Source organism: Gavialis gangeticus, unplaced genomic scaffold, assembly GCF_001723915.1.
Source record: "Gavialis gangeticus isolate Ggan-Ray unplaced genomic scaffold, GavGan_comp1, whole genome shotgun sequence".
Classification (NCBI taxonomy): Eukaryota; Metazoa; Chordata; order Crocodylia; family Gavialidae; genus Gavialis; species Gavialis gangeticus.
The window spans coordinates 42,761,501-42,779,269 of NW_017729029.1; the positions used below are offsets into that span (position 1 = coordinate 42,761,501).

Sequence of the window (17,769 nt, forward strand, 5' to 3'; positions counted from 1 at the left end):
GGGGGGGGGGGGGGGGGAGAGAGGAAGAGTCCCCCTGGCTCTGCTGCTGACGTCTCTCCTTCCTCTTTTCCTTCTTTATAAAGAATCCCAGGCTCGCATCAAACTTCCCAGCAAAAGCAAATCAAACTGGGAGGGGTGGGGGAAGGAAGAGAGAGAGAGAAATACCTAAACTCTGATCAGTCCCTGCAGGAAGCAGAGCTGCTCGCCTTCTTCTGGACTGAGCCCTCCAGAGCAGCATGTAGCAGGGAGCCCGTGGGCTGTGGGAGCTGCTGCAACAGCTACCGGGACGCGAAGTTTCTCTTGCTCGCTCTCACTTTTTCTCCCCCCTTCCCGTCTTGCAAAACCCGAGAAAGTTTAGCCTCCTTCCCCAGCTCCCTGCAGCACCTGCGCCTCCCTGGAGACACGCATCTCACGAGAGGCTTTTCAGGTGCAGACACCTGAAACAAAACCCCAGCCCAGGGCAAGCCGCTGAGGCAGCAGCTCGGTGACTTGGTGCAAACCTCCACGACCGACTGCTCTTGGGGCTTGGCTGCCTTTTAACCCCTTGGGTTGGTGCTGGAGCTCCTGCCTTGCACGGGGGTCTTTCTACTGCCTTGTTAGCAAGGGCGGGGGGGGAGACCCACCTTCAGGTCAGCCTGTGAAGTAAACAGGCGGGGGGAGAAGGAGTGCGCTGCCCCGGAGCGCGCACCTCGCGGCGCGGCGCGGAGCGGAGCGGAGAGGCGAGCAGAGCGCGCTGCGGGGCACGGGCCGGAGCCGCGGCCGCGGGACGATCAACAAGTGCGCCTCCCTCCCCCGCCAGCCAGGGCCGGCTTTGAAACTTGCTGCTGGAAAGAAATTGCCCCGCGCAGAGACCTCCCTTCTCGCCCGTGTCTGAAGGATATAACCACAGCTCACAGCTGCAGGAGCAATGGTCCCCAAGCCTCGCGCCGCCCTGGCTGCTTGTGTCCTGCACGGATTGCTCTGGCTACAAGGTAAGAGCGGTTTGCACGTGGGTTTCTCTCTGCTCGGTTCTTTTCTTCTTCTTCTGCCTTTGCTGCAGACGACTTTCCGCTCGGGACCGCTGCTGCTCGCCCCTTCCCCGCCTGATGGGCTCGGGGCCCCCTCCCGTGCCCCGACCCGAGCGCGCCGCTCCCCGGCGGGGGGGCATCCCGACGGCAGCAGTGAGTGGTGATCTCGGTGCTAGCTCCTGGGTTTCTTGCCTGGCTTCCCCACGAGGTCCACAGTCAGCCCTGTCGGGGTATTGCTGGCTGCACCTTCCGTTTACTCCGAGCCAGAGGCATGTGGGACTTTCCCTTCTGCTCAGTCCAAGTCCTTACTCGACTGCGACAGCCGCGGCCAGGCTTGAGGGCTAATCCTGGAGCTCTTGGGGAGTGAGACAGCTAGCCTGAGATGCCACAGCCACCCCCAGCCAAGTAGGGGATCTGCCTAACGGGCCGGCACTTGCTGAGGGCACATTGCAGCCCTGCTCTGACCCCCGAGAGGGATGCCCAAAGCCTGGCTTGTCACAGGGCTCAAGTTGGTTTCCTTTACGGATGCAACTATTTCAAATATGCTGTTTTGTTGTTGTAATTGCCTGGGCTAGTCTCCCCCGAATATGGTTTCAATTACTTCTCTGGTTGGGACATCGCAAGTAGGCAAGTGCTTTGAGGGAGCAGCTGTGGGCAGCTGCCGCTAGATGGCAGCTGCGAATAGATATTGCTGACCCTTGGAAAGGGCTGCCCATGCACTGCATGATGAGCCCTGGCAGTGCCATGGACAGAGGCAGCCGCCTGGAGGGGGCACAGGCTCTCCCCCTGCATGTCAGCCATGAAGGGCAACCTTAAGAGCATTGCTGCAGAGCCTGCCTGGCCCTGCGGCCCCCCCCGAGGGTACTCTGTCTACCCTGGCCCACACCCACCAGACCTCTGAACACCAGCAGTCTGCAGTCATCCCGTGTCGCACATTGGGACTAACGGTCTAATTCCATTTGTTTCATCCCCGGCAGACCCATTTGGGGTCTTTGCTTCTCAGACGTTAACTGAGCTTTGTTGAACATCCCCCATAAATTCAACTCCTCTCTGCAGCTCTGAGCTGCCACTGTGCAAGGAACAAGCGTTGTAGGTACCTCTGAACCAGCTACCTGCCCTTGGCCATGGCTTTCTTCTGGCAGACCCACCCTCTCTTGCCAATGCGGTACATCCAACAAAATCCTACGCAAGAAACCTAAATTCACTCGGCACCTAATGGGCCCCCACACTAAGTCTGCAAGAGCTGGCTATGGCGAGGTCAGGCCTTTTGCCAACAGCAATGGCAACTCCAGTTTGGACACTTCAATGGGGTCACTGTTTCATGCAAAGCAATTTGGCAATAGAAAAAACTAGGAAAATCTTTCTGGAGATCGGTGCATCCGAAGGGTAGATTTTTTTCCCAGCTAACGCATCAGATCTCATTGAGGCCCTAGTATCCTTGTCTCTCTTCTATGTGGGAACATTTCTAATCCTTAATTGATCATCTGAAATACAGCTAAAGAAGAAGATGCTTCAAAAGCCAAGATTGTAGTATGTGTGAGCGCAGTGTGTGGGGGTGCACAAGCCTTGTGAATGGTGGGGGAACAAAATCCAGGCACCTCCTTCATCTCCTAGAAGGGGAAATGATTATATCAGGCAAATTTGAGGATATAACTCTTAAGGTCTTCAGGTAAAAAAGTCAAACTATCTTCTGCTTTCTAGTTGGAATTTCCCCTTCTTTTGCTTGTTGTTGTGTTTCAGTGCTGTGTTATCTTTCTAAACATGGATATGTTGGATCTGATTCATCTCTCGTACCTGTTTTACACTGGTAGAACTCCAATATCGGAGTTATTCTGGATTTATACCAGTAAGAGAAGGATAAGGCTAATGAGATTTAGAAGAGCTGTTCCATATGTGCCATATGGGCTTTCATTAGGCATATGGATTACCATGCTATTCAGTCGTAGTACAGAGATTTGCATAAGGGAAATGAAGGGTTAGTTGCTCTAGATTGTGTTCAGTCAGTAGTGTTCTGTGGTTTTCCTTGAGTACGGGGTGTATTTCAAAACACACGATTGTTGATTTGTTAACATATGGTCCTTTTTCAGGGTTTCCCTAGACGCTAGGAGTATTGTTAGTTTCCCGCAGTAATCGTGGATGGCCTTCCACATCCAGACTACAGGTCAGCTGAAAGATTCTGGTACTACTGTAAACCATCAGAGCTCACTGATTTTGTTTGGTTTATTCAAATATTTATTGAATGACCCCCTTGTACAGAATCTGGTGTGTGTACCAATCCAGTAAAAACTTCTTGGCAAATGTCATCCAAGACAAAGAGTGAAACTTCATACATTCCCCACTGTCACAACTAGACTAAACATATGAGCCTTAAATCAAGTCCTAAAAGACTAGTTTGATTTTTGCTGAATCAAGAGTGGAAGTGAATTTTATGCTATCAAAAATCCCCTATTATCAAGTATGAGGGACCAGTAATAGCAGTATGTCAGCTAGAGAGGGCACATGTAGAGACATGATTCTGTACCAGACTGGAAATCAGTATCAACATTTTGAGTTGCACCTGGAAGCAACTGAGAAGCCAGGGCAGTTCTTAGGGAGTAGCAGTGAGGTGCTCCATCTGGCTGGCACATGCAAAGAAGCAGCCAGCTGTATTCTGCATTAACCATAACTTCTGCATGTGTTGTGAAGGCTTCTCCATGTAGGGTAGACTACAGCAATCCTTTCTGAAAGTCACAGAGGCATGGATTGCCATGGAAATCTTGGTATCAGTGAACTGGTAATAATTCCCTGACCAAGCACAGATGATAGGAAGCATCTCTGACCACCAGTTCTTCCTAGGAATCCAAAACAAGCTGGGCATCCAGAAGGACATTGAAGCTGTTTCTGAAAAGGGTAGATGAACTCCTCCAAAAATGGGCAAGGTGGCGAATGTTGATAGCATGCCCCTCGCATCCTTTAAATTGTTTTCTGACCTAAAAGCTGTACTTCTGGCCCATGCGTTTCAGAGAGAGTTTCATCCAGGCTCGTTTTCACATATTAGCAATCTAAGCCAGACACCAAGAAAGTAACTAATGATAATATAGAGAGAGGCAGAGCTGCCTGTTATTCATATACTGATGTTACTGCAGCACCAAATACACCATGACCTATATATTAAAAAGAAGGGATCACAATACTGTATAGGAAAGTGCTTGAGGACAATGAACAATGTATTTATTCATAATGTATTTTTTGGTTATAAAAACAGCGTCTGTGGCATAATATCACCCCTGAATGGAACAAATAGGGCCAAAGAAATGTCATTGTGTCCATGCCCAGTCAAACACTGGCACACAACCACAGATCTCGCAGTCCCTGTTAGCAAAGACTAAGGGTGGATGTGAACATATCATCTTCGCCCATCATTAGGAAGAGATGCTCATCAGCTAGCACAGTGTAGTGCCTGTATACTCTAATCAGGCTAATAGCCAGCTGGAAATGGCAGTAGAAGTCAGAGGACTCTAATGCCAGTCTGTTTAGACATCCGTTCCTCACTTGCTTTATCCTCAGAGCTTAGGTCTGGGTAGCTAGTCAGCCTATAGGCTTCAATGACTGGTTTCTTGGGTATTGCCTTGTCAATATTCTGAATGGAGCACAGGGCTGTCTCTGAAGGAAGATGTTTCTTTTCTGCATTATCAGACTTCGTACAATGCCACTTGAATTCATCAGTCACAGAGGTATCTTCCAGGCTGTGACTGCAATAAATTAGTCAGAGACACACCAAAGAAACTGAATTTCACGATTCACAAATCCAATCACGATTCCCTGCAAAACAGATGGCAGATGTCCCCAAATGAACCACATTCCTCTCTGTTTCTGGGTAAACATGACCTGCTCTCCTGCTTAGGACTTCACAGGTCTCCTAGGAAAAGGAAACTTTCTCAGATGACACCAGAGGACTTTGTGTACTCTCAGTTACAGCTGACTGAAAGAGCAATGAGCTGACTGCCACCAGTACTCTGCCCCTGCACTCTCCCATCCCTGCAAGTTGCAGGGAAGTAAACTACACAGGTGACCTATATACCAGTAGGTGACGTGTAGGGAAAGCTGAGAACAGTCAGGAGTTCCTGTACTGATGGCGGAGGATAGAAGTTAATCATAGTGCCATACTAGCCCCTTGATAGAGTGAGAGCTGTACAATCCATCATTGACTACGAGCAGGCAGGCAGTGGACCAGGTCCTGCATCCTGATCAAAACAAAGCCAAATCTTGATTTCAGGTGGAAGGGATAATGGTCAGGCCATGAAAAATGGTGGACTGTATCCCAACCACTTCCAACCTTGCTTCACAAAAACCAGCTCCTTTATGGAGATCTTGAAATCACCTTGGGCCATCCCATTTTTGTCAGGCTTGTCCTCCTGGTTTTATATTTATATTATATATTTTAACACTGATTCTTAGTAGTGCAAAGTTAAAAAATGTGTCTGAGTTCTTTCCATTTACACTTTTTCTTCTCCAAATACTTTGAGTTATTGGGGGGAGAGGGTTACAAAAAGTTATTTTTAATTTTTTTCCCAAAAACACAATTTTGCATGGTGCTGGAATTGATCAAAATGGTGGGTTATATAAATATGAGTATTTTTTTGGATTATTTTTCCCCCTGTCATTTTGATCAAAAACACTTTTTGATGTAGGAAACATCACCATAACTTTTCAGGGCCCTTGATAAACAGGTTTAAAGAAAACAAATCATGACAACTTTTAAACAATGAAATAGGGATCCATCTGGAGGCCTTTGAAATGAAAATAACTTTGAAATTTAAAATATTTTTGTGAAAAACAAGTTTTCATTATTCAGCCAGCTTTTTCATACCGTCTGTGTTTCAAAGACATCACAACATCAGTGGCTAATACCCCATTGAAAAGGATATCAATCATCATAGCTGTACACAGCATAAAATGATACTGCCTAGGGTCAGGAAGTAATGTTTGCTTCTTTGAGTATAATATTGCCATATTTAGAATATTGTGGGTATTTTTCCCTTTTTCTGCAGCATCCAGTGCTGGTCACTGCTGGGAGCTACTGGACAAAAAAGGACCATTGTTCGGTTCTTGTAAAGCAAGTCTATGTCCTGTTGCTAAACTAATTTTCTAATTGTCTCCTCCATTGTGAGTTAGGTATTATAACCAATATAGACCATCTTTTTAAAGACTGGGAAATACTAGTTCTCTTGCTGAATTTGTCACCTTCAAAATTAAACAGAAATAGTTTTATATTGGTTCATAGATTCAAGAAGGGAAAATGAAAAGTAATTTTGAGCAATCACATACTTTCTAGAAAGCAAAATTTGACAAGAAGGAGAGTGACTGCACAGAACAGGTGATTTGCTCAGGAGCTCTCTGTGAGAAACTAATCTTTGTTTCTAGAACACTTGTTTAATTGAAAATATAACATATATATATATAGAGAGAGAGAGAGATTTTTCTCCATTCCTGTCCTCTGAATATCTAAATCTAAGGGAGGGTATTAAGTGTAAGGTTGCGTTATTTATTAAAAAATAAGTGTTGTTTTCCTTTTTGTTTTTCTAACTGGTCTGAACTTGTTTCATGATTAAACTGCCTTTCATCCAGTTCAGTATTGTGGGCATCCATTACAATGCCAGTAGATTCATCCATGACTAAAACAAGATTCCTGAAAGCAATGCATAAGTTCCTGTCAGTCATAGGATATTTGGGGCTCTCGCAAGGACTCTTAGTCCGTCTTTCAGTCACTGTTTAGGTAGAAGACAGGAAATCTGCAATGTGGTGTGTGCACGGATTGCGTTAAATTGAACACCTTGTGCTTCTTATAGTTTCATCCCATGGTATTTCACAAAGTGTATGCAACTGGAGTTATTTGATTCATCAACAAAAAGTAGATGGAATGAGGAAGCTTTTTTCAGCTCCTGTTGCAAAACAGTTTTCAGGCCAGCAGTATAATGTTGAGGTTTAAAACTTGCATGGGGAATTTCAGGTTGGCAGATTTTGCTGGCCACATGAAAGGCTAGGCCTGACTCTGGTATAATTCATAATTCATTTGACATTTTCTACCTTCTCATACATGACTGTGCCTTTTCTTTCTCCTGCAGCCTACCTAAATCTTTCTAGTGATACTGAGATAGGAATTTCAAATGGAAGTAATTAAAAGTGTTTTAAACATGCAAACTGGCAAAGAGCAAGAGACCACAGTTCCTAGCATTTTCCTTCACTGCCCATAGCAAATAGCTGGCCAAATATTAAGCTTTCCTAAGGCTAACCAAGGTGTTCTTGTTCCCCTACACCTCATCATATGGGACGGAAATAGGGCTGAGAGCTTACCCTTGTAGTCAGACACTCTGTCCAAAACAATAGGCTGCCTTAATAAATGACACTATGACATACATTTACCTACGTTTCAATAGAATACATTATTTTTCTCTTCCCTGGGTGAGGCACTTATTTTCTATTATATTTTTTGTAAGTCAATAGGGAAAATAGCAGACTTGCCAAAATCAGCTGTCCCAGACTATTATCTGGGAATGCCATTCAATAGAAACGCATGGTGGAAGTTTACCATGGGAGCAGTGTTGCAGCAGCAAACAGCTTATGATCATAGGGAGCAGGGCTATATTAGAGCAAACCATATGGAGATATTTTTTTGTGCAACAGATGGAATGCTGAAAACGCAGCCAGGCTCGTTTCCCCTTAAAGGAGGCAAGGAGAAAGGTTGGGAGGGCTAGAGGATAGTGGGGGATCATCAGAGGTAAAAAGTGAACAGCCCGTGTTTTCAAGGCACACAGTGGCTACTGTCCAAATACAGTCAAGAACATCTGAAAGTAATGCCCTGTCTTTCCTTAGAGCAATATTGCTAGTCCATTGCAGAAAAGGCTGTCTATAGGATTTGGTCTGAGCTCAAGTGGATGGTCATGCTGATGGCAGGGTCACAGACTCTATTCCCAGAGAAGCAAAAGGTGTTTGAGCACCATGAGAATGCACTGGAGAAGAGTTTCCCCTTCTGTACCTCCAGAAGCACCCACAGTTGCTCCAGGCAGAGCTGCAAGGTTTGGGAGCTATGCTGGAGCTGAGAGGGTGGGTGCTTACTGGCACCATACAGCCCTTAGGATTTGCACTTGAGTAACTACCTGAGGGAGACCTTTCTAAAATCTTATGGAGAATTATGAATACAATTTACATTGCGAACCTGTGAGGGCACAATGTGTGATGCTCGTTTTGTGGAGATGATACAGCATCTCTGTGCAGTAAATGCATCTCGCCTAATTAGCCAAAACAGATGGTATCATCCAACATCCTGATCCAGGCTGCTCTACCTCCATTAAACCCAACTTTTATTTGATGAGAACACAGGACAGAAGGGACGTTCTGAGTCAAATCCATTCCTTTGTTAGCACAAGCGTCAGAGAGTCTAATCCCGTGGCCACCAACCAGTGGACGTCAATCCACCGGTAGATCTTGAGGCCTCTTGGAGTCGATCTGAGGCTTGGGTGGGGGACTGAGCGCCCACATGCCCCAGCCCAGCATGTCAGTCTGTAGGGGAGGGAAGGAGCGGGGGCTAGATCGAGGCCCCTGCAGTGAGGGACAGTGCTGCAGAGGCAGGAGCAGGCATGAGTTGAGTGGGGCCCCAGCCAGGTGAGATTTACCTGCTGGGAAGGCATGCCCCCAAATATTTTTTTCTTCCTCCGCCTCAATCTGCTTCCCCCCTTCCCTCCCCACAGACTTACCTGCTGGCTGGGGAGAGGTGTGTGAGTGGGGGAGGTGGCAGTGCACGGTAGATCTTGGGTTGCTTTTAAATGCCAAAGGTGATCTCCTACTTAAAAAGGTTGGAGGCCACTGGTCTAATCCCATGCAGCAGTACCTTCCAGTTGTCTGTGCCCTATGTGGGCCCGATACTCCAATGAAATGTACCCAGAGCAGATGCAGGTGGTCTTAGTTATGCTTTTACACCCAGAAAACTTCTAGCACCGTGAAGTAATTATTTAACCTCCTGGGCTAGTTGTCAGAATGTCACTGATATGAAGCATAAAGAACGATCAGATACAAGCCCTGTATTTTCAAGCACTCTGCAAATGGTAAGAGATTAATTCATCAAGTAGTGAATGCAGTCGTGGATCTCTTGATCCTTGAGAATGCTGCAGTCATTCTAACGGCGTAATGAAAGCCGCGCACTCTGCTGAGCTCTCTAGGGGACAGCGCGTGGGATGCCGAGCAGTTCTGAGGGATACTGCACTACCCTTGTGCACAAATCCTCAGATTACTTTGCTCTTACAGAACCTACTTGCTGCCCTCACTAAATCCTCCTCCTCCTCCTTCCCTGCTTGGACATTTCCCAATCCACCCTCAGGTTTCAGGATTCCTAAAATTATTACATTTTGAAAGGCTGAAAGGAATTTTTCAGACCTGCTGTGATCAGAGGTCTGGACAGTTTCTCTTCCTTGTGCCCAAATTAATTTTGCCGTTTCCCTTTAAAGTTGTGACTAATGCAGAGACTGGGCATGCCCAGGTGGGATTGCCCAAGGTCTGAAGTTGAATTTTGTTGGCTTTCTGCAGATGGGTGCAGTAAGTCTTCATCCTATGCTGAACTTTATGAGATGTGACTTCTGCAAGCTCCCCTAATATTTACAAATGCAGGGGGATTCACGGTTAGCTGGTGGTGAGCACAGAGCCAAAGCAGAGGCCTTTGTTGTGGTTCTAACACAGTAAAGCTGTTAGCATGGAGTAGGATTTTTTTAAGTTATTGGGCAAAAGGAAAACAGACTTGTCTAATCCTGTAAGTGATAAAGAGCTGAACAAGTCAGTTTCCCTTTGTACCCTACAGGGAATGGCAAAAGCATATGGTCCCAGAGATTTCAAAATTCAGCCAAAAACTAGACTCGGACCCAGTATGTAAAGGAAATATATGGACTTGCCTTCTATTTTCAGATCCCGTGCCTTTGTCTTTTGCGTTTCCACATAGGTTTCCTTAGATCTTCCTGTGTTTTTCTTAACTGTGGGAAAGAGATTACCAAGGAAGTAGAGAAGGGAGTTTGCAGGCTCTCTTGAATTGTTCTTGATTTGGAGGTCAAGGAGGGTTGACCTAGCCATTACCTGTATCTTTTTTTTAAATCACCATGGGTCCAAAATATCTCAGCCAAAATGTTTGCTTCCTTGGTGCCTGGACTTAGCAAGTTTCACCTCTCTGGTCAAATTCTGCCTCATGGTTACACTCGTGTGAAGTCAGAGGTTGAACACTGATTTCCATGGGCGACTTTGGCTTATCATTGTAAACAGAATATGGCAGCAGATAGGCAGAGACACTGTTGTTTCAGGACCCAATTCTGCATGGTGCTAAGCATCATCACATCCCACTGATTTAACATGAGAGCCGAGCGCAACAATTTTAACATTTTGACCAAAAAAACCGGAATGCAATATCCCCCTTGCACCCATTTCCTGGTCCGCACATTTCAGGCTTGGGAGCTAACCTGTGGATCAGAGCTAGTGATGCACAAAACAGATTCCCACTTCCTTCCAGATTTTGATAGTGAGGTTTCATTTGGGCCCCGTGTAGATATAGGGACTGTCTACAAAAATTAAGCCTGAATCTGAACATCCTCAGTGTTTGGGCTTGGTCAGATATGGGACTGTAATTCAGGCCCATTTACAACAGGCAGAATTACTTCAAATTTATGTACCAGAAGTTATAAAAAGGTTTTTCTCCGGCTTTGTCAGGTGATGTTCCACCTACTTGGAACGCCTCCCAGTGGGGCTGCAATAGGTGCCCACGCTGTAGTATTTGGAAAGACTTCTAGTGGTATTCTTCTTACAGGAAATGCCTGTTGGAAGTAATTGCCCAGAATCCTTAACAGGAAGCAGTGTGTGCCTGTGTTTGTAAAGAAGAGAATAAAGCCTGGTGGTTTGTTAGTAGCAAACTTCAAGGTCTCTGTCTTTCCTGACAGAAAAATAAACCCCACACGTGTATATTGTCAGCAGTTGGGTTTTTTTGGCCCACTGTTGCTAGCCTCCCACTCTTTAAAAAAAACACCGACCAATTCTCTCCCCTGCCATATCTCTCCTGAAATCACACTTCTTCTGTGAAGTCTTTCCTCACTAATCCACCTTACAAAGAATGGTGGAGTGGACTTACTAATTACCTGAAAAGACGATCCCATGCCAATTTGTAATGCATTTGTCCTCAGATTATTTTGTATACTACAGGCCGTAGTTCCCTGTCATTTGCGATGATGCAACTCTGTTGGGCCAGATTCAGCTCGCCATCACTGCTGTGCAATCCAGACTAATGCTATTGCATTCAGTGGTAATACTCCAGATTCACATCAGTGGGAAGTGGGTGGAGAATCAAGCTCGATGTTTCTGCACTGTCTTTACACGTCTGTTCAGTTTGTGATGGTTTTGCAGCAATGGGTCAGATTCATCACTGACATAAATACGTACAGCTCTGTTGAATTTGTCCTCCTGTCTTTCTGGCTGTTTTCTGCAACTCTTAACAAACACTATGGTGATAACAAATAATAATTGTAACCAAGCTTGTAGCCAACACTGTTGGGTATGTAGATTGAAACCTGCTGCCCCAATCTAGCTACTTGCTGTGAGTTCTCCCAGGGAAGTAGGCTAATGGGTCCACTTACATGAGTTGGGATGAATTGCTAAAGTAAAGGTTGCAGGAGGAACCCTATAGCTTCAAGAGATGTTCTTATTGCAGAACGAGCAAATTTAGTTTTGAACTCCAAAGTCCAAATGGAGCAATTCTTAGTCCATGGCAGCATGTACAGCCTAGTTACCATTAAACACTTAAACATCTTTGCACCCATTGCAGACATCTTAACTGCTGGTTTTCAGTCATTAGCAGACTGATCAAAGCACTGCAGGAGAGGATTTTGTCATGGTACTTCCTGGCATGTTAAACCTGGACCTGAAATCACCCTGAGGAAGAGCCTGATTTGGCCCAACATCTAGAACAAAGAGAATAAAGCCCCCACGTTGGATTTCCAAGCGTTGTGCTCTATTGCCAGTTGTCATCACATTGAGAAAAGGAATATGTCTAGGATAATTGTTCTACGAACTCTCAAAGGATTTAGGTCTCCATTCAATGCAGTATCCTGGGAGGCTTCTTTTGAAAGATTGTGATTGCCAAAGAAGTGACTCACTCCATCCAGCAGGTCTTGAGCTTCTGTGCAGGTGGAGACAAGCTTGCTGCATCTTTAAGCCCCATTGCCACATCTTGGAGGGAGAACAGGTAGTGCTTTGTTCCTCATCCTATCACGAATATCCAGATGAAATGATAATGCAATACCTGAGGGTGGGGGAACACTTCATCTAGATCCATCTCTAGATGATACAAAACAAGTGAATTCATTAGGCTTCAGCTGCAGGAGATAACAACCAGGGATCATTTAATAGATTTTTCTGCTGTTACAATTAAATGATTGAACTGAATGTAAACAATGATGGGAACTTTTTTTAACACAATTTAAGCTATTACTATGTGAGAGGGAGAGCAAATCTTCTAACCTATTTGTCTCTGCCCATTTTCCTTTACAGCTGGATGTGATCTGAGTTGTTTTTATTTCATTTTTATGCCTAGGGACTGGATTCTGTCCTCAGTTACATTGGTGTAAAATGCTTTAACTAGGCTAAAAACAGTGGGGCAGCTTTGGGTTTACTTTAGTGTAACTGAGATCAATCTTTAGGTTACAATTGATGCTACATTTCTAGGCGTAAATGGATGAGAAAGGAGTTCAAATGGGAGCTCTTTTTTAAAGCCAAGACCTTTGTTTCCAAGTGGGGTAACAAAAAGATGATTTTCATCAGGCATGCCTGCATTGATCATGCCTGATGTGCTCATGTAACAGGCTTGTAAAGTGTATCATGTGCTCCGTTTAGTGACTAGTCCACATCAAGGATAACAGCCTACTAGTTGCCATTAGTTAATGGAGTTATTCTTTGAGCTCATCCCTGTTCTAGTACTGAAAGTCCCACACTCAATCCTTGCTTACCCTACTGGAGGTTGTTACACTTGAAGTTTTGTCTAACACAATTTCCACCAAGTAAGGACTGAGTAATAAGGTCAGTTTTGGGCCCTGTCAGGCTATCCAGAGGTGCACTAGATGCCCAAGTCTTACTTCAGCATATACTGAGCTCTGTGTGCAACATGTGAGGAATTCCCTTGGGGCAACATCTCCATCTGATTAGCCCATCTTGCTTGGAAAGCTAGTTGAATTGTTATCGCCACTCATCATCTCAGCCTAATGACAGCTTTTTAAGGTATAATGACACCGCATGTCTCTTGGAATGGAAGGGCCTATAACCATGAAGTTGCTAATTACGACTTTTAATGACTTGATCCACTGGTATTTTGAGCTCTGGTTTTATCCAGTAGAGAAACAAACTAGACCTTAGATGGTTTGTTTGATTGGGAATTCCTTTTGGTGTTTTAGGCTGTACTGATGTTTGGGCTGTTTCCGCATGGCATTCCCATTAAGACAAATGAAAAGAGTTGGTATCACTCTTTAGTGTACTGTGGTTCTGTAGGTTTCACCTCCCTCCCCGGTTTCAGACAAAACATCTTTGTGTTAATGACAGAAGTGTGGGTCAAAGGGAGAGACTGTAGGTGTGACACATTCCAGGCAGAGTTCACAGGAATCAACCTGGGGCAAAAAGAGGGAATTTGAAAGGGTTTGTCAGGTCTTTTTTTCCTTACAAATATGGGGTCAGCCTGTGTTGCAAGCCCCCATCCTCCTCACCTGCCATTATCGTTAGGCTGGAGGGAGGATGGGTACAAGGCCTTCTCCCTTCTCTTTCCCTTTACCTATCCAGAAGCATCCAATTAGCCATTGAGATTTTTCTGACCCAAATGCACTTGTAGTGACCGTGACCATCTGGAATAGAGTCCGGTACTTTGTTATTTAAGTCCTTGGACGTATATCTCATCAGATGTTGGTAGGAAGCCTTCTGTCTGATAAAAATTAAAGTGTGCTTTACAACAGCTTAAATCAGTGGTTTTCAACCTTTTTTCATTTGTGGACACCTAAAAATTTTCAAATGGAGGTGTGGATCCCTTTGGAAACTTCAAAAGGAGATGCGGACCCCTTTGAATTGTAGTGTGGGTGTTCACATACTTTTGATTGATCGGAGTCATCTTTCACAAACTGCTTAGACATAGTCTGTGGACCCCTAGTTCAAAACCACTGGCTTAAACCATGAATTAAACCATAGATAAAACATCCCAGATTGTTCTGTCTTAAACATAAGCTTTAGTACTGCTGTACTTGATTTACTAGAAATATAGGTATTTCAGCAGTTTTCATTCCAGGGTCAGTTTCTTCTGCTTGATAAATGAGACCAAGAAGGAGACCATGGTTTGTCTGCTGCTGCTGCTGTAGCTGACTCCTTTTTGGAGTTGTGCAAACAGAGGCATGACTAGCAGGGTTGGTGCCCTGGTCCTGAGCAAACCCTGTGGGAGAAGTGAGGGGTTGGGTTGGGTTGGAGGGGGGGAGAGTGCCAGAGCCAGTTGGTTTTCAGAGCAGAGGAGGAGAGGGTGCAAGGGCCTTAGCTATGCAGGGGACTTGAAAACAATCCTGGCTTCTGCAGCCACTGCTGCATAGTCTGCACATTGCAGCTGTTGCTCTCACAACAGCAGCATGGTGTCCACACACCTGGCTGTTGCTGCAAGAACAATGCCGTAAGGCTGCTTTTGCTGCCAGGGCTTCAACTCCATTGGGGGGGGGGTAGTGATTCTGGAGCCCCTCCTAAGTTGGTGCCCGGGGCTGGTGTCATAGATTCATAGATGCTAGGGTCAAAAGGGACCTCAACAGATCATCGAGTCTGACTCCTGCCTAGGCAGGAAAGAGTGCTGGGGTCAGATGACCCCAGCCAGATGCCTATCCAGTCTCCTCTTAAAGACCCCCAAGGTAGGGGAGAGCACCACCTCCCTTGGAAGCCCATTCCAAATTTTGGCCACCCTTACCGTGAAGAAGCCTTTCCTGATATCTAGCCTAAATCTGCTCTCTGTCAGTTTGTGACCATTGTTCCTTGTTACCCCAAGAGGCGCCCTGGTGAACAGAGCATCTCTGATCCCTTGCTGCATCTCCCTAATGAATTTGTAGGTGGCCACATTGAGGCTGAAGAGGTCCAGGTCCCTCAAGCTCTCCTCATAGGGCTTGTCCTGTAAGCCCCTAACCATACGAGTGGCTCTCCTCCGGACCCTCTCGAATCTATCAACATCCTTCTTGAAGTGCGGCACCCAAAACTGGACGCGGTACTCCAACTGTGGTCTGACCAGAGCTGCCCAGAGGGGAAGTATCACCTCCTTGGTTCTGTTTGTCATGCGTCTGCTGATGCATGATAAAGTGCAGTTAGCTTTGCTGATGATTTCGTCACACTGACGACTCGTTCATCTTGGAGTCCACTATGACTCTGAGATCCCTTTCTGCTTCTGTGCTGCTGAGAGGGTCACTTCCCAGCCAGTAGATGTGCTGGATATTTTTGCGTGCTAGGTGTGGCACTCTGCACTTGTCCTTGTACTGCATCCTATTGTGTAGTGCCCACTTTTCTAACCTGTGTAGGTCTGCCTGCAGTCATTCCCTACCCTCCAGAGTGTGCACGTCACCCCGCAATTTAGTATCATCTGCAAACTTGGACAGAGTACACTTCACACCCACATCCAGGTCACCGTGAAGATATTGAAGAGTACAGCTCCAAGGACCAAACCCTGCGGGACCCCAGTACCCACAGCCTTTCAGGTTGATACGACCTGTCTGCTACCACTCTCTGGGTGTGACCGCTAAGCCAATTTGCCACCCACCGGACTGTGTAGACATCTGTGTCACAGCCTCTTAATTTATTTATGAGAATGGGATGAGATACTGTATCAAAGGCCTTGCTAAAATCCAAGAAAACGACATCCACCTCTACTCCTGCATGTAAGCGTTTTTGTGGCCCTGTCATAAAACAAAACCAGACTGATCAGGCATGATCTACCTGCTACGAATCCATGCTGGTTTCCCTGCTGCATTATTTTTCCTGCTGGACTCCCACAAATACGATCCTTCATAATCTTTTCAAAGACCTTTCCAAGGATGGAGGTGAGACTGACTGGCCTATAATTACTTGGATCCTCCTTCTGCCCCTTCTTGAAAATAGGGAGCACATTGGCCCTTTTCCAGTCCTCTGGACTGTCCCGTTCACTCAGCCCTACTTACACTACTGGTGCAAAATATTTATGTGTGTCTTATTATTCTCATAAGTATTGGCTGCTCTCTGCTCTGTTGTGCTGTCCAACATGTCAGAATAAGTTGCTGCCTTTCCTAGAGCTGTAATACACGGTGCCATCACAGGCAGACAGCCAGACAGAGAGAAACCATGAGATATTCCAACAGCCCTGCTACCCCAATACCCTTTGGAGATACGATCTCCTGTGATCCTCCCAAGAGTCCCAAGAATGTACACCACGTTTCTTTTTCCTTGTAACATTCTTTATGTCTGAATCCTCAAGGCCTGAGACTTTCTGGAGATTTTCTGTTGGGAGAATGAGGGAAGAAAAAAAGGGTCTATTTTCTGCTTATAACCCATTGCTGTTGATTGCAAAAAGTGCTCGAGATTTCAAACCCAAGTTAGGTCAGGTAGAAAAAATGAAAAATTAGTCGGTATGGGATTTTGTGTAGAAATGTTTGAATAGTTCCTGTTCAGATCCACATACTCTTCCACATTACATGACCAGCAAGCTTTAAAAAAATCCCTCTTGAAGTTTTGCGTGGATTTGTCATCTGTTTTTAATCGATGTAAGTTTGATACCAAAAGGGCAAATTTCATCCAACCATCTTTCTATCCATCTGTCATTGTAGTGTCCTTCAAAGTACTCCCTTGAATTGAGAATTTTGGACCAAACATATTCATCTCAAGGCAGTTTACATTCATACAACAAAAGCGTCTTTCAGAAATAGGAAGCATATTGCTTGGAAAATGATGGACGATGATGACCAATCATTGTCAGAGAAATGATTAAATTGAATTGTTTAAACAAGTCAGAAAGATGAGGTCTAATGCTGACAGCATGAATGTCTCATCAATATAAATCGAGCCCATTTGTTACTAGAGCTGTGCCTGAGACAAGTTCAATAATCTGAAATGGCATTGGACAAGTGTGCTGTAGTAACCCGTATATGCTGCAAATGCAATTCTGCTGAGTGTCCACCAGGCGCTGTTGTCTAAAAAGCAGCTACAGCAGTGGTTCTTCTTTTCAGACTCGAGGCAGCCCTTGATAGACTCAAAGCTCCCCTCGGAAAATACCAGCTCTTTTTTTGACTACAGAAAAATAATAGAGCACTTCTCCTGTTGCCGACAGGCCACAACAAGTCGGAATGTTTTCAACATGGTGGATTCCTGTTTGGGGATTCTGGGTTAATCTACCCTGCCTCTGTTTATCTTACGACTCATGTTTGCACACCTAATGGTGCTAACATTGCAGGGCACCCTGCAGCACCCTTGAAAGGATCTCTTAGGTAGGGTGTCCAGGCTGTGGAATGAGCTTCCTCCAGAGGTGGTGCAATAACCTACCCTGGAAATCTTCAAGAGGAGACTGGATGGTCACCTTGCTGGGGTCACCTGACCCTAGTTGTCCTTCCTGCCTGGTGCAGGGGGCTGGATCTGATGATCTTACAAAATCCTTTCCAGCCTTACAGTCCAGGAATCATTGCACCCTGGTTGAGGCTTACTGAGCTAGACTCTTTCTGCTGCCCTAAAGTAATTTAGGTCT

The 17,769-nt window shown here is 45.4% G+C and overlaps 2 long non-coding RNA genes across 2 annotated transcripts in view; one reads left to right on the plus strand and one right to left on the minus strand.

The window, feature by feature from the left end:
• The window catches only part of LOC109300702, a 43,045-nt gene extending 42,792 nt beyond the window's left edge, over positions 1-253 (minus strand). Inside the window, exon 1 of the long non-coding RNA XR_002098304.1 lies at positions 166-253. This is a non-coding gene — a long non-coding RNA (uncharacterized LOC109300702). The remainder of the gene's footprint in view (positions 1-165) is intronic.
• A 159-nt stretch (positions 254-412) lies between these two features.
• On the plus strand, positions 413-14,426 carry LOC109300701. The gene is made up of 3 exons (XR_002098303.1): positions 413-492; positions 13,614-13,622; positions 14,416-14,426. It is a non-coding gene; the product is annotated as an uncharacterized LOC109300701 (long non-coding RNA).
• The last annotated feature ends 3,343 nt before the right edge of the window (positions 14,427-17,769 follow it).